At 48.0% G+C, this 15,258-nt stretch overlaps 1 long non-coding RNA gene across 1 annotated transcript in view; it reads left to right on the top strand.

Moving 5' to 3' along the window:
- LOC140427268 (uncharacterized) overlaps positions 1-9,804 on the top strand; it is a 221,806-nt gene extending 212,002 nt beyond the window's left edge. The window contains exon 4 of the long non-coding RNA XR_011948419.1: positions 9,659-9,804. This is a non-coding gene — a long non-coding RNA (uncharacterized lncRNA). The remainder of the gene's footprint in view (positions 1-9,658) is intronic.
- The last annotated feature ends 5,454 nt before the right edge of the window (positions 9,805-15,258 follow it).

Genomic DNA, 15,258 nt, shown 5'->3' with positions numbered 1-15,258 from the left:
ATTTGGATGTTGTATGGGGAAAGGGAGAGGTCTTACGGAGTTCAAGTATCATCAGTACATTTTGTAGTAAAGGATATGTGCTACATAAACTGTGTGTATGTTTAGTAATTCATATACCGTAATTGGCTGAGAGTAGAGTAGTTCTGTTCATACATGTCTTTGCTTTAATAAATTGCTGTTAATAATTATTGTACGATGACTGAGCTGTTTATTCTCACTAGTGTTTCACTTGTCTCCTCACACTAAACAAAATAAAACTACACCCCCCCACCAACCGTTGTTCCAAGGTGGGATACCCTCGCAGATAACATCAGTGTACTTCGTGACACTGCCATAATAACCATCAAGCCTTCATACACAATGGACGGGTCATTTATTGAAATCCTCAATAGTAAAAAAAAAGTGATACAGAGATTTGGGAATTATTGAGGATGTACTAAAAATATCAAGTTAACAGGTTGGAATTCATCCTCAACATGAAATGTTTTCACAAAGTTTGATGGAACAGTGTCAGAAAAACAGAGGTAGTTTTAAATAATCTATATTGTTAAATATTAGAAATTTAGTTTTGATCTAATTGCGTTTAAGTTAGTGTTTCTATGTAAGGAAGAGCAAACCTAAAATTAGATCAATGTTAAACCAAGGCATTGTATGTATGGGGGTTTTGGCTTTTGTTCAATAGTTTTTCGATTGTGCTGAGGGTTTAATAGAGAATTTACAGCGCAGAAGTAGGCCATTCGGCCCATCGAGTCTACACCGGCCAACGCAAGAGCACCCTACCTAAGTCCGTACCTCCACCCTACCCCGTAACCCATTAATGTTTGGAGAGACAGGGCAATTTAGCATGACCAATCCATCTAACCCGCATGTCGTTGGCCTGGGGGAGGAAACCGGAGCACTCGGAGGAAACCCACATAGGGAGAACATGCAGACTCCGCACAGACAGTGAACCAAGCTAGGAATCGATTCAAATCAGGGACCCTGAAGCTGTGAATCCACAGTGCTAACCACTGTGCTACCGTGCCCAAACGCCCCAACCTATTCATCGTATAGCAATTATTAACAACAATTTATTAAAGCAAAAACAAATACAAACAGAACTACTCTACTCTCAGACAATTTACATGTAACATAAAGAAGCTTGGAGAAGGAAAGACATGTTGCCGAGCAACCATGAGCACCTTCAGACAAAAGAGATTTTTGAGTTTAGTTTTTAACCAGAAGCCAGAGGAGTAAGATCTTTGCAGGGAGACAGGGAGCACTTCTCAGAGCTAGTAGTAGAAATGTCATATCATGGACTAAGGAGCAAAGAAGGCAGTTTGTAGAAACCTAAAGGGCAGCTAATTAAGGAAACTAGAGAAATGAAGAGGCGTTTCTTGGAAGCCTGAAGTTAAAGGAACAGAGGAAAATAGAACTAGTATACTGTTCAGTGAAGTCACAGACAGTGCTGCGAGGGAGTTGTCGAGTGAGAAGCCAGAAAGATATCTGGGGTGAAATTCTCCCCCAACGGCGCGATGTCCGCCGACTGACGCCCAAAACGGCGCCAATCACACGGGCATCGCGCCGCCCCAAAGGTGCGGAATGCTCCGCATCTTTGGGGGCCGAGCCCCGACATTGAGGGGCTAGGCTGGCACCGGAGGGATTTCCACCCCGCCAGCTGGCGGAAACGGCGTTTGTTGCCCCGCCAGCTGGCACGGAAATGACATCCCCGGGCGGCGCATGCGCGGGAGTGTCAGCGGCCGCTGACAGTTTCCCGCGCATGCGCAGTGGGGAGAGTCTCTTCCACCTCCGCCATGGTGGAGACCGTGGCAGAGGCGGAAGGGAAAGAGTGCCCCCACGGCACAGGCCTGCCCGCGGATCGGTGGGCCCCGATCGCGGGCCAGGCCACCGTGGGGGCACCCCCCCGAGGTCAGATCGCCCCGCGCCCCCCCCAGGCCCCCGGAGCCCGCCCATGCCGCCTTGTCCCGCCGGTAAATACCTACTTTAATTTACGCCGGCAGGACAGGCAATTTCTCGGCGGGACTTCGGCCCATCTGGGCCGGAGAATTGAGCGGGGGGGGCCCGCCAACCGGCGCGGCCCGATTCTCGTCCCCGCCCAATATCCGGTACCGGAGACTTGGGCGGGGGCGGGGGCAGGATTCACGGCGGCCAACGGCCATTCTCCGACCCGGCGGGGGGTCGGAGAATGACGCCCCTGATGTGGTTCTCTCCATTTAGATAATAAGATGCCTCTTTATGCCTCCAAGCAAAATGAATAACCTCACACTTATCCACGTTAAATTCCATCTGCCAAATTTTGGCGCACTCACCTAACCCATCCATATCCATTTGTAAATTTCTTATTTCCTCATTACAACTTGCTTTCCCACCTATTTTAGTGTTGTCTGAAAATTTGGCTGTAGTACATTCTGACCCTGCACCAAGTCATTAATATAGATTGTAAATATTCCAGGCCCAAGGACCGAACCATGTGGCACCCCTCTAATTACAGCTTGCCAACCAGAAAAAGACCCCACTCTGCTTTCTCTTGGTTAGTCAATCCTCTATCCAAGCTACTATATTACCTCGAACCCTGTAGGATCTTACCTTGTGTTTTAATCTTTTGTGTTATCAAATGCCTTCTGGAAGTCCAGATACACTGGGCGGGAGCCTCTCAGCCCGGGGCCGGGCTGGAGAATCCCCACAGAGTGGAGAATCGGTGCCATTGGCGCTGGCATGGTTGGCGCGGCGCCGGTCGGGGGCCGCTCTACGGGCCCCCCCCACGCCCCCCCCGCCGATTCTCAGCCCGGGATGGGCCGATAGGCCGTCGTAAAAAACCCGAGTCCCGCCGGCGTTGTTCACACCTGCTCTCAGCCGGCAGGACCTCGGCATTGAAGAGTCCAGGGGCGGCATCTTGGGGGGGGTCCGACCCCTGGGGGGCCTCCGATGTGGCCTGGCCCGCGATCGGGGCCCACCGATCTGCGGGCCGGCCTCTCTGGCTGGAGGCCTCCTTTCCTACGTGCCGGCCCCTGTAGCCCTGCGCCATGTTGCGTCGGGGCCGGCGCGTTGAATGGAGCCACTGCGCATGCGAGCGTTGCCGCCGGTGCCACTGCGCATGTGCGCATTGGCGCCGGTGCCACTGCGCATGCACGGACCCCGCAGCGCTCAGTTCACACCAGGATCAGCAGCTGGAGCAGCGTGGTCCGCTCCAGTGCCGTGCTAGCCCTCTGTAAGGGCCAGAATTGCTGATCCTGAGGCCGTGTTGACGTCGTCGAGAAACGCGACGGCGTTTCCGACTGCGTCAACACTTTGCATCAGGATCACAGAATCCCGCCCACTACATCTACAGGACCCCCATTATCCACTTTGCTTATTACATCTTCGAAAAACCCCTGCAAATTAATCAAACATGATTTACCCTTCATAAAACTTCATGGAAATAGATATACTTTCAGTTATACTTTCAAATTACAATTGGGTGTTAACCAGTACTTGCAACGTGTTAAAAATAAGTTTGTTTTGTAATAAACAATTGTTCTGTGTTTATTGAAAGAAGCCTGGTTAAAGTTTCTTTTATTCTGGGTACTAATAGTGGAGGTAAATGATTGGCCATTATGATGAGAACATTAAACATTTTAATTAATGGTGCAGCCTCGGCAGAGAGAAACTCTTCGAGGCCAAAACAAACCAGCAAAGTGCTGCTGAATAACGGGGTGCTCCTCGGTCCAGCAGCCGCCAAGAAACACCCCACTAAACGCGCCCAACAGCAGACTTAATATGAAGTCCGCTGAATTGCGGATGTTGTCAGAGCATGCTGGAGTGGATCTTCCAGATTTTTATTTTCCCAAATCCGCAGACATTTTTGGTTTTCCAGCTCGTTGACCTCACTGACGAAACATTATCAGGCTGAAACAATTCCATCTCTCCACAGATGCTGCCTGACCTGCCAAGTATTTTCAACACCTACTTTTTTATTAAGGAGATTCAACTTAGTGCTACTGCCGCCAGGGGACATTAACACTCGCGCTGCGATGTTGGAATCCATGCTACGTTGGTGCAAAAGTTGTCCACTCTCAAAAACAAAATAGCTCATTCTCATCAAAATAGGTAAAATTCTATATCACTGTTAAGATAAACCAAAGCCAACATAAAAAATAAGCTAAAACAGCAGACATATACATTTGGATTTGTTGTTGCTTGTACAATTAATATGAAGGAAACCACTTGAACAGATTTGAGGAGTATTAAAATAGATTTTTTTTTAAATACGTATTCCGGCCTTGGGTGACTATGTGAAGTTTGGGCGTTCCCCCGTGTCTGCGAGGGTTTCTTTTGGGTGCTCTGGTTTCCTCCCACAGTCCAAAGATGTGCAGGTTGAGTGTTAATGAGTGGAGTTAAGTGGATAGGGCAGTGGAGTGGTCCTAGGTAGAGTGCTCTTTCAAAGGTTCAGTGCAAACTCGATGGGCCAAATGGCCTCCTTCTGCACGTAATAATTCTATAGATTCTATGAAGGGTGGGATTCCATTCCTGAACTATTTTAATAAAGAGGGATTAACAAATCACCAAGAATGATTCCAGATTTAAAAATAGGTTCACAACTTGCCCTCATTTAGCAGAAGGAAAATATATCCTGATTAATATCAACATTTCTTTTAATTCATTTACGGGATGTGTGCGTCGCTGGTTAGGCCAGCATTTACTGACCATCCCTAGTTGCCCTTCAGAAGGTGGTGGTGAGTTGCCTTCTGAAACTGCTGCAGTCCTTCAGGTGTAGGTACACCCACTGTGCTGTTAGGGAGGGAGTTCCAGGATTTTGTCCCAGCGACACCGAAGGAACGTTGATCTATTTCCGAGTCAGGGTGGTGAGTGACTTGGAGGGGAAACTCCAGGTGGTGGGGTTCCCAGGTATCTACTGCTCTTGTCCTTCTAGATGGTAGTGTTCATGGGTTTGGAAGGTGCTGACGAAGGAACGTTGATGAGTTACTGCAGTGCATCTTGTGGATGGTACACACGGCTGCCACTGATCGTCGCTGGTGGAGGGTTTGAATGTTTGTGGAAGGAGGAGCAATGAAGCGGGCTGCTTTGTCCTGGATGTTGTCGAGCTTCTTGAGTGTTGTTGGAGCTGCACTCTTCCAGGCAAGTGGAGAGTATTCCATTAGACTCTGACTTGTGCCTTATAGATGGTTGACAGGCTTTGGGGGGGGTTTGGAGGTGAGTTACTTGCTATAGGATTCCTAACCTTTGACCTGCCCTGGTAGCCACAGTATTAATGTGGCCGGTCCATTCCAGTTTCTGATCAATGGTAACCTCCAGGATGTTGATCGTGGGGGATTAAGCTGTGGTAATGTCATTGAATGTCAAGGGGTGATGGTTAGATCCTCTCTTGTAGAAGATGGTCATTGCCTGACATATGTGTGGCGCGAATGTAACTGGTCACTTGTCATCCCAACCCTGGATATTGTCCAGGTCTTGCTGCATTTGGACATGGACTGCTTCATTATCTGAGGAGTCGCAAATGGTGCTGAACATTGTGCAGTCATCTTCATATATCTCCACTTCTGACCTTATGATGGAAGGCAGGTCATTGATGAAGCAGCTGAAGATGGTTGGGCCTAGGACGCTACCCTGAGGAACTCCTGCAGTGATGTCCTGGAGCTGAGGTGATTGATCTCCAACCACCACAACCATGTTCCTTTGTGCCGGGTATGTCTCCAACCAGCGGAGAGTTTTCCCCCTGATTCCCATTGACTCCAGTTTAGCTCGGGTTTCTTGATGCCACACTCGGTCAAATGCTGCCTTGATGTTAAGGGAGTCACTCTCACCTCACCTCTGGCATTCAGCGCTTTTATCCATGTTTGAACCGAGGCTCTAATGAGGCCAGGAGCTGAGTAACCCTGGCGAACCCAATCTGAGCATCCATGAGCAGGTTATTGTTGAGTAAGTGCCGCTTGATAGGACTGTTGATGACCCCTTCCGTCACTTTGCTGATGATGGAGAGTAGACAGATAGGGCAGTAATTGGCTGGGTTGGATTTGTCCTGTTTCTTATGTACAGGCCACACCTGGACAATTTTCCACATTGCCGAGTAGATACGAGTGTTGTAGCTGTACTGGAACAGTATGGCATAATCTGGATTACTGGATATATTTCTAATTCGGTGCAACTATCATCAATGCAGCAAAATGTAAAAATCTTTAATTACACCTCTCAAAAGTTGGGTTGAGAATAGCATTTCTTTCCGTGCATTCTATCTGTGCGATTGCATTTTTTTAGATGTCTTAATTACTACCCAAAATATTGACATATTCAAGAATGAATTATAAAATGTAGCACTGTGGGGATAGTTCAGCACTGGGGATCAATATATATTGTAACTCTTCATTTAAGCTATTATTGTATGGCATTCTTTTTTAAATTATTAAGTTAAGTGCTGGGGATGGAATGGAAGCTTGCAGGATGGAATGAAACCCCTGTGACTCGTAAAGCACACTACTTTATAACTGCACACGACTAGGAAACTGAACCCCAGCTGCTCTCAACCAATTGTTGTCTTTATTGCAGCATCCAGAGCAGCCCCAGACAGTCACAAGCTGTCCTTCCGTACAATGATAAAGCTGTTAAAGCAGACCCCACCTCGATGTACTTCATCAATATCTGTTTTGTTTAATAGCAGGACACACTCAAAAAATGAATATAGCTCCATTCAGGTAATTTTAGTTCCCCAACTGATGTTCTTCACCATTCGTGATAGAAATGAAAAAAAAAGGGGGGGGGGGGGCGAGGGTGGCAGGGAATCATCTCTGGAACTTCTGAATGGCAATCAGCAGTTAAGGGCCTGTCTTGGATCCATTTAGGCGATTAAGCTGCTGTCATCCTGAAAATGGCACTGAAAAGGAGGCTAAAGCACTCGCGAGCAATAAAACCATTTGGAGAATGTGATTTTTCCTTGAAGGCTTCCTGATTGAGTTAGAGGCAGAGACAGTAAAGGTGGTGGTGCGATGGGTTGTTTCTCAGACGATTTACACATCCTCAGACTCAATATCTTTCAGCATTTAAAGGTTTCTATCTTCCTTGAGAACATTTGTGCCCTACAAATGTTGGAAATGATTCGGCACGTACCTGATATTGGTACTTAAGGGCCTATATTTGATTTAAGTACCACTCTACAGAGGTCTCACAGTTCCCTTTTATTCATTTTGCCGCTTGGTAAAGGGCCTTAAATGACGTAGATATATTTATACTTTATTGCACATATAAGCTTGCATCGGTATTTTAACTGCTCCGCAGCTAGTTAATGATTTAAATTGGAGATGTGGTTTATAATATAACTCTAATTCAAACAGCTATCAAAAGGTGCCTCCGCCCTTTTAAATTAAATTGTTAAATTTCAGGAAGTATATTTTCAGATCATGTTCTGACTCCGTGATCAATGGGACAATTCAGACAAAGGGCAAAGTTCAGCAGCGTGTCCTCATGTTAAATTGCCTATTAGAGAAACTGCTAAGTGTATAACTCCCATTCAGATGTCAGGGACAAAATAATTTAGCAACTCTCAGGCACTCCAGCTTGTAACTATTGAACACTACACGTTCGGAGAAAGTAATTTGGTGGCAGTCATCTTTTCTGGGAATTTCCTTGCTCCGGATTCCTTGATCTCCGCCGGTTCGGAGAATCGCCGGGGACTGGTGTGAATCCCGCCCCCGTCGGTTGCCGAATTCTCCGGCACCGGATATTCGGTGGGGGCGGGAATCGCGCAGCGCCACTCGGCGAGCCCTCCCCCCCCCCCCCCGGCGATTCTCCGGCCCGTGATGGGCTGAAGTCCTGCTGCTGTCATGCCAGTCCCGCCGGCAAGAATCAAACCACCTCTCTTACAGGCGGGTCCAGGCGGCGCTGGCGGGTTCCGGAGTCCTGGAGGGTGCGCGGGGTGATCTGGCCCTGGGGGGTGCCCCCACGGTGGCCTGGCCCGCGATCGGGGCCCAACCATCCGTGGGCGGGCCTGTGCCATGGGGGCACTCTTTTCCCTCCGCCTCGGCCGCAGCCTTCACCATGGCTGACGCGTAAGAGACACCCCCCCCTGCGCATGCGCGAGGATGACATCAGCAGCCGCTGACGCTCCCGCGCATGCGAGGACTTCCGCCGGCTTGCGAAGTCCTTTCGGCCCCAGCTGGCATGGCGCCAAAGGCCTTTCCCGCCGGCCGGCGGTGCGCCAACCACTCTGGTGTGGGCCTAGCCCCTCAAGGTGAGGGATTGGCCCCTAAAGATGCGGTGAAATCTGCACCTTTGGGTGGCCCGACGCCGGAGTGGTTCCCGTCACTCCATTCCGCCGGGACCCCCGGCCCCGCCGTGTAGGGGAGAATCTTGGCCCTTGTCTTGCTTACCTAAACATTGCCACAGCAATCCTTCAACTGTCCCTGCTGTTTTGCTAAATTTTAAATCATAGAATTCCGACAATGCAGACGGAAGCCATTCAGCCCATTGAGTCTGCACCGACCCTTCGAAAGAGAACCCTACCTAGGCCCAATCTCCAGGCCAATCCCCGTAACCCCACCCAACCTCTGGACATCAAGGGACAATTTAGCAAGGCCAATCTACCTCGCCTGCATATCTTTGGACTGTGGGAGGAAACTGGAGGATACCCATGTAGGCAGGGGGAGGATGCTCAAACTCCACACAGACGGTCATCCAAGGCCGGTATCAAACCCGGGTCCCTGGCGCCATGAGGCAGCAGTGCTAATCATTGTGCCACGCCATGTGCCCACAGAATTGATGGAGTTATTTGAACACTCGACAAGTAACAGTTACAAAACCTTGGCACTTGTGAAAGATGGGAAGAAATTAACTCTGATCTATGCAGTGTGATCTGGGGTCCAGTGTATTCGAGAAACAACACATGCTGCCACAGCAGAAGGGAAAGCAGGTTCAGTCCTCAGTGGGTAGGCACACTGCAGGAATGTCGCAGACGTTTTCTCGCATTTTCTTGCATGTATCTCTGCCAGGCAAACAAACATTTAAAATTACTCAAAGCATTCGACATCCAAAGTTGGATTCAGCTACCCTTGATGCAGTGGGTCCCAATTCGGGCATGGCAATACGGACCCACCTAGCGTTCACTTTATTCAATGGTTGTCCTATTGCAGTAGCATCAATTCCCAACCTCGTTCCCTTCAAGCTTTAGAAAAGATATTCACTAGGTGGACTGGGAATTGCTTCTTGCTGTGCCGAAGCAAATAGCTTTCAGAAACAGGTTTTCTGGATCCAAATTCTGCCTCCACGAAGGATCTAAACAACATCAGCTCCCTTGTGTCCTTCCGAAGAGAACAGACATGTCTCTTAACTCTCACCTCTTTGCTTTGACCATGGAATGTCAGAAAAGAAACCATTATGCTTATTTCAGACATCCGTGCGGTACAGTGAGAGGAGCTGAGTGAAAAATATTCCTGTGTGCTGACAGCATGAGGCTGTCTCCCTCCACCACCTCACATCTGCAAGTCTTGCAGTACTTTGAGGAATTTGTTGGATTGGATTTGTTTATTGTCACGCTCAGTCCGCTCTTAAGATACAGCCCACACTGCGCGAAAACAGAGGACCTTTCTCTCATACCCATGCGATTCAGCTATGACAGACACTTCACCAAAATCAATTGAACACAATCATTGACTTTCCTCCCTCTCCTTTGCAGGACCAAGTTGCGTGACCAGAGGGAGCAGAGCAGGACTGGAGGGGGACAGACAAAACCACATTCCCTGAGCCCTCTGGATGAGGCAGTGCTTCACTGAGAAGGGCTGCGACAGAGCCCGCTGCATCGAGCACCACCGAAAGAATTCAAGATGATGGTACATCCTTATTTTACGTCCCATCTCAAACCCCAACTCGCCCTGCTACCTGGCATGAAACAAAAGCTGCAGATGGCGTGACCACTGCCACTTTGCCGATGCCCATACCGTTGCTTCTGGCCAGCCATCCCAGACTGCTGCCACTAATACCAATCTGGTGCAGTCCTGCAGGCATGGTGATAGATGAGGTCATCCCTCAAGGACGGCAGCACGGTAGCATTGTGGATAGCACAATTGCTTCACAGCTCCAGGGTCCCAGGTTCAATTCTGGCTTGGGTCACTGGCTGTGCGGAGTTTGCATGGTCTCCCCGTGTGTGCGTGGGTTTCCTCCGGGTGCTCCGGTTTCCTCCCACAGTCCAAAGATGTGCAGGTTAGGTGGATTGGCCATAATAAATTGCCCTTAGTGTCCAAAATTGCCCTTAGTGTTGGGTGGGGTTACTGGGTTATGGGGATAGGGTGGAGGTGTTGACCTTGGGTAGGGTGCTCTTTCCAAGAGCCGGTGCAGACACGATGGGCCGAATGGCCTCCTTCTGCACTGTAAATTCTATGATAATCTATGAAGGCCAGCTGAAGTCTCCCCACTGAAAGTCAGCAGCCTTTCCCCAGCCATGCTGCAGTCACTAGCGTAACACTGCATCACAGCACAGTGACAGCGAAAGGCACCCACGAGACAGGCACTAAGGTAATGTACAAGGATGAAGAGTTCAGTTTTGAGTATATTATTGCATGAGCTGTTGGATCAATTGTTAGAGAAAGGTTTTAAGTTGATAGTTAATTTCAGGATTATGGCCAAGAGGACGCTAGGATAGGGCATAACAGATGGATTGAAAGGTGGGGAATGTTGGAGAACTGATGATGATAAGATGATGTCTTAAGGGAACTAGAGTCTCGGCAACACACAGCCCATCCAAAAAAAGTAGTCCTTAATGTCGCCTCTCTCCTTCTCATCCCCTTACTCCTCCAGAAGTGACCTCCTAATGTGTGGTGGCAATGGCTGCGCCCTCATGACAAAGAGGCTGTGGAGGATGCAGCCGACCACCATTGATTTGTACACCAGATTTGATGAGTACCGGAGGGCTTTCCACAAGCAGTTCAGGCAGATAGCCATTGCTTTGCAACAGCAATGGTTTGTCCCATGCCTTTCCTTGAGGCTGCATGGTTCCTTGTGGCTGCTACTAGGATAGTGAGCATCCACCAACATGATATTCTGCACATTGATTGAGTGTTAGGTTCTGCAGTACAACTTCTGAAAGTGACCACTTGACCACACCAGTGCAGTCGATGGCTCTCTGCACCATTGAAGATCCCTGGCAAAGCCCATGCCCCTTCCTCCTGCGTCTGTCTAGTAAGTCTCCTTTACTGGCATACAGAGCCTCTGTCACCTCCCTGATGCAACAATAGTCAGTCAACTGGGAATGTTGGCTAAGGTGCCTAGATTCGTTTGCATAGAAGTTGAGGTTAACAGTGACCTTGACAGCCACTAGCAGTGTAATATCTGCCCTGCTGTGCACCTCTGGGCTCTGTTGAAGTAAGCTGGGACAATTCAATGATCGCATCGTACAACTGGGCGGGTGTTCCGATATGAGTGAATATGAGATGGTTTTCACTAGACCTGTGTGAGCCAACATCACAGAACATGCATCCAATCAACCAAGGAGGCTGATTGACATCAAGATCTGCAAGATTCCAGAACATGCATGGCTCGCCTGTGTTAGCATCCTGTCAGACACATCATAGGTAGCCAGAAGTACTCTTGCTGCCACTATTTCTCTTCAGGTTTCTATAGCGCTGACATTAGCAGAACCACAGAGCCAAATTCCGTAGCCACGGTGTTTTAGATTTGAGTTTTGAGGAGATTTAAAAGGGCACTCACTATCGGGAACTTACTGAGTGGATTGTGAATGATAGACATCATTTTATTACCCGCCCCAGCAACATGCAGGTGAGTTTGGCAAAAGGTGCATCGCTAAAGATTATAGGTCAATAGGTCAATTATAAAGGCTAATGAACAGCCGACCATTCCTCCAATAACACCGAGATCACCCCTAAGAGGAGTAAAATAGACAGCAAGAAAATGGGCAAATAATTCACCATTCCTTCAAAGGTCAGTAGCTCAGAGTTGACTAGCCCTTAATCCATGTAACCGGGTACTATTGTGTCCCGTTCCCCATACCATCCAACCCCAACAACAATAAAAAGAACTCAACCTTTAAAAAATAAATTAATTTGACATGTATACAATGCCTACAGTCTCCAGGTAATGCAAAAAGCACCTGGTAAAACTGCAGCGCTACCTGCTGAAATTTATGTGAATAATTTTCTGAATCCAGGTATGAATAAAATATGTTGGGCGGGATTCTCTCAGCCCGGGCTGGAGAATCACCGCGACCGGCGCGAATCGCGCCACGTCGCCCCGACGCTGGGACACGATTCTCCGCGGGCGGCGGAGAATCCAATCCATTGTCTTGTTTTCACTGATATTCCTCTGAGGGTACTGCAGATGGTGGTAAGAACAGCTAGTAAAAACCCCGACTCCATATGCCCTTTTAATTGGCATGCATTTCATGGATCGCACTTTGTCCGAGAGGCGGGACCATTTTGCTAAAAATAGTGACTGTACTAGTCCTCTGGTGCACATAGGTGTTATGTAATCCTTGGGGGGTTAATGCTGAAGAAAGGTGCGCTTTCCATTCTAAGCCCCGTGTCAATATCAAGCATTTCTCTGGGTCCGACATGGTACAGGTCAGATGAGGAGCGAAACTTGGCCCTAAGAACGCACATTAACTCCTAACTTCGCAATAGTGCATTGTGACTACAGAAAGGGGAGGTCGGGGAACAGGGGAGGGGAAGAAATGAAACACAGAACAACACTTCCTGCTGCAAGAATACATTTCCAGTCTTCAGTGCAGCCATTCTAGTGCCTTATCTCAATTAACCTGCCAGTTCATGTTGAATTATAGACAGTTAACTGCGGTGAAATCATACTCACCAAGAATTGAATTGATACTGTCCAGAGAAGAGGCTTTAATTCAATCAGCCACAGCTGAAGGAAAACCAAGAACCCAGAGGCAGAAAAAAAAACATTAGCTTAACCCGCTAAGCTATCCACTCCCAGAACTAAATGATCGCAAGCAGAATTTCATCTCATCAGATTCAGCTTAGCAACTAATTCAGTGTTAACCCTGCAGTACCTCGTGTGGGCAAAATAAAACTAACGTCAAAACCAAGCTATCTGCTTCCCAGATCTGTAGAATACTAATTTCTTGTAACTGTGATGTTTGTCATAAGATAGATATTTGAGATAGATATTTGCTTTTCTCAGGTGAAATCACAATCATAAGATCTGCATTATTAAGCATTAAAATATATTTTCTGGGAAAACACAATGGACCGATCTAACGGAAAAGTTTCTAAGTGTCATTTATGACGGGTTTTGCTGCAAGTTTCCCGCCGGCTCTAGAACATAAGAACATAAGAACTAGAAGCAGGAGTAGGCCATCTGGCCCCTCGAGCCTGCTCCGCCATTCAATGAGATCATGGCTGATCTTTTGTGGACTCAGCTCCACTTTCCGGCCCGAACACCATAACCCTTAATCCCTTTATTCTTCAAAAAACTATCTATCTTTATCTTAAAAACATTTAATGAAGGAGCCTCTACTGCTTCACTGGGCAAGGAATTCCATAGATTCACAACCTTTTGGGTGAAGAAGTTCCTCCTAAATTTTGGCGGGAGCGGTGCGCAGGGGCCTTCTGGGAGGTGGTGAGTATTTACTTTAAAAACACTTACCTTTGCAGGAGCAGCCCTTTGAATTTCGGCGGGAGCGGTGCGCAGGGGCCTTCTGGGAGGTGGTGAGTATTTACTTTAAAAACCCTTACCTGGTCCTGTGTCTGTTCTTCTTTTCTGTTTTATTTTTTTTTTATATAAGGCGGGAACCGGAAGTTCGACCCGCGGACTTCTGGGAAGGCCCCCCCCCCCCAACCAATAAATTCTGGTGGAGAGGAAACCCGAGACACTACACGTGTAGTGTCTCCCACCCACCCTCCTCCTCTAACCTAATAATAAAACCCATTGGTGTGAGGTAAGTACCATATATTATTATTAACACTAAGAAGTGTTAAGTAAGTGATTTTTACTCATTTTTACTTTTGTACCTTTTCAAATTGTGTGTGTGTCGGGGGGAAACTGAAGTGACATCACAGAAAAGCTGTGGCCTGAGTGGCTGGTTGGGATTCTACACTAAATTAAAAAGAAATTGAGCATTGGTAACTACTTAAACATAATTACTTAATTATAATTTAGAGGGATATCTAAGCCAGAGATCGGAGAGTACTATATTTAGCTTTCGCATTTCTATTAGAAATCTAGTGCTGGGAAACAGATAGTTAACAGTAACTTTGAATTTTTTTTTTAAAAATATTCAAAAAAAAATTGTAATTTTAATTTTAATTAATTGACGCAATGTCAGTTAGAGGGGTGCTGTGCTCTGACTGTGAGATGTGGCAGGTCCGGGAGGCTTCCAGCGTCCCCGATGGCGTCATCTGCAGAAAGTGCACCCAACTGCAGCTCCTCACAGACCGCATGGTTCGGTTGGAGCAGCAATTGGATGCACTTAGGACCGCATGGTTCGGTTGGAGCAGCAATTGGATGCACTTAGGAGCATGCAGGTGGCGGAAAGTGTCATAGATCGCAGTTATGTAAATGTGGTCACACCCAAGGTGCAGGCAGAGAAATGGGTGACCACCAGAAAGGGCAGGCAGTCAGTGCAGGAATCCCCTGTGGTTGTCCCCCTCTCGACCAGATATACCCCTTTGGATACTGTCGGGGGGGATAGCCTATCAGGGGAAAACAGCAGCAGCCAGAGCAGTGGCACCACGGCTGGCTCTGATGTTCAGAAGGGAGGGTCAAAGCGCAGAAGAGTAATAGTAATAGGGGACTCTATAGTCAGGGGCACAGATAGGCGCTTCTGTGGACGTGAAAGAGACTCCAGGATGGTATGTTGCCTCCCTGGTGCCATGGTCCAGAATGTCTCCGAACGGGTAGAGGGCATCCTGAAGGGGGAGGGCAAACAGGCAGAGGTCGTTGTACATATTGGTACTAACGACATAGGCAGGAAGGGGCATGAGGTCCTGCAGCAGGAGTTCAGGGAGCTAGGCAGAAAGTTAAAAGACAGGACCTCGAGGGTTGTAATCTCGGGATTACTCCCTGTGCCACGTGCCAGTGAGGCTAGAAATAGGAAGATAGAGCAGCTAAACACGTGGCTAAACAGCTGGTGTAGGAGGGAGGGTTTCCATTATCTGGACCACTGGGAGCTCTTCCGGGGCAGGTGTGACCTGTATAAGAAGGACGGGTTGCATCTAAACCGGAGAGGCATAAATATCCTGGCCGCGAGGTTTGCTAGTGTCACACGGGAGGGTTTAAACTAATATGGCAGGGGGGTGGGCACGG

The sequence above is a fragment of the Scyliorhinus torazame genome, chromosome 7, assembly GCF_047496885.1.
Source record: "Scyliorhinus torazame isolate Kashiwa2021f chromosome 7, sScyTor2.1, whole genome shotgun sequence".
In the NCBI taxonomy this organism is placed as follows: Eukaryota; Metazoa; Chordata; class Chondrichthyes; order Carcharhiniformes; family Scyliorhinidae; genus Scyliorhinus; species Scyliorhinus torazame.
This window is presented reverse-complemented; position numbering and strand designations above follow the sequence as displayed.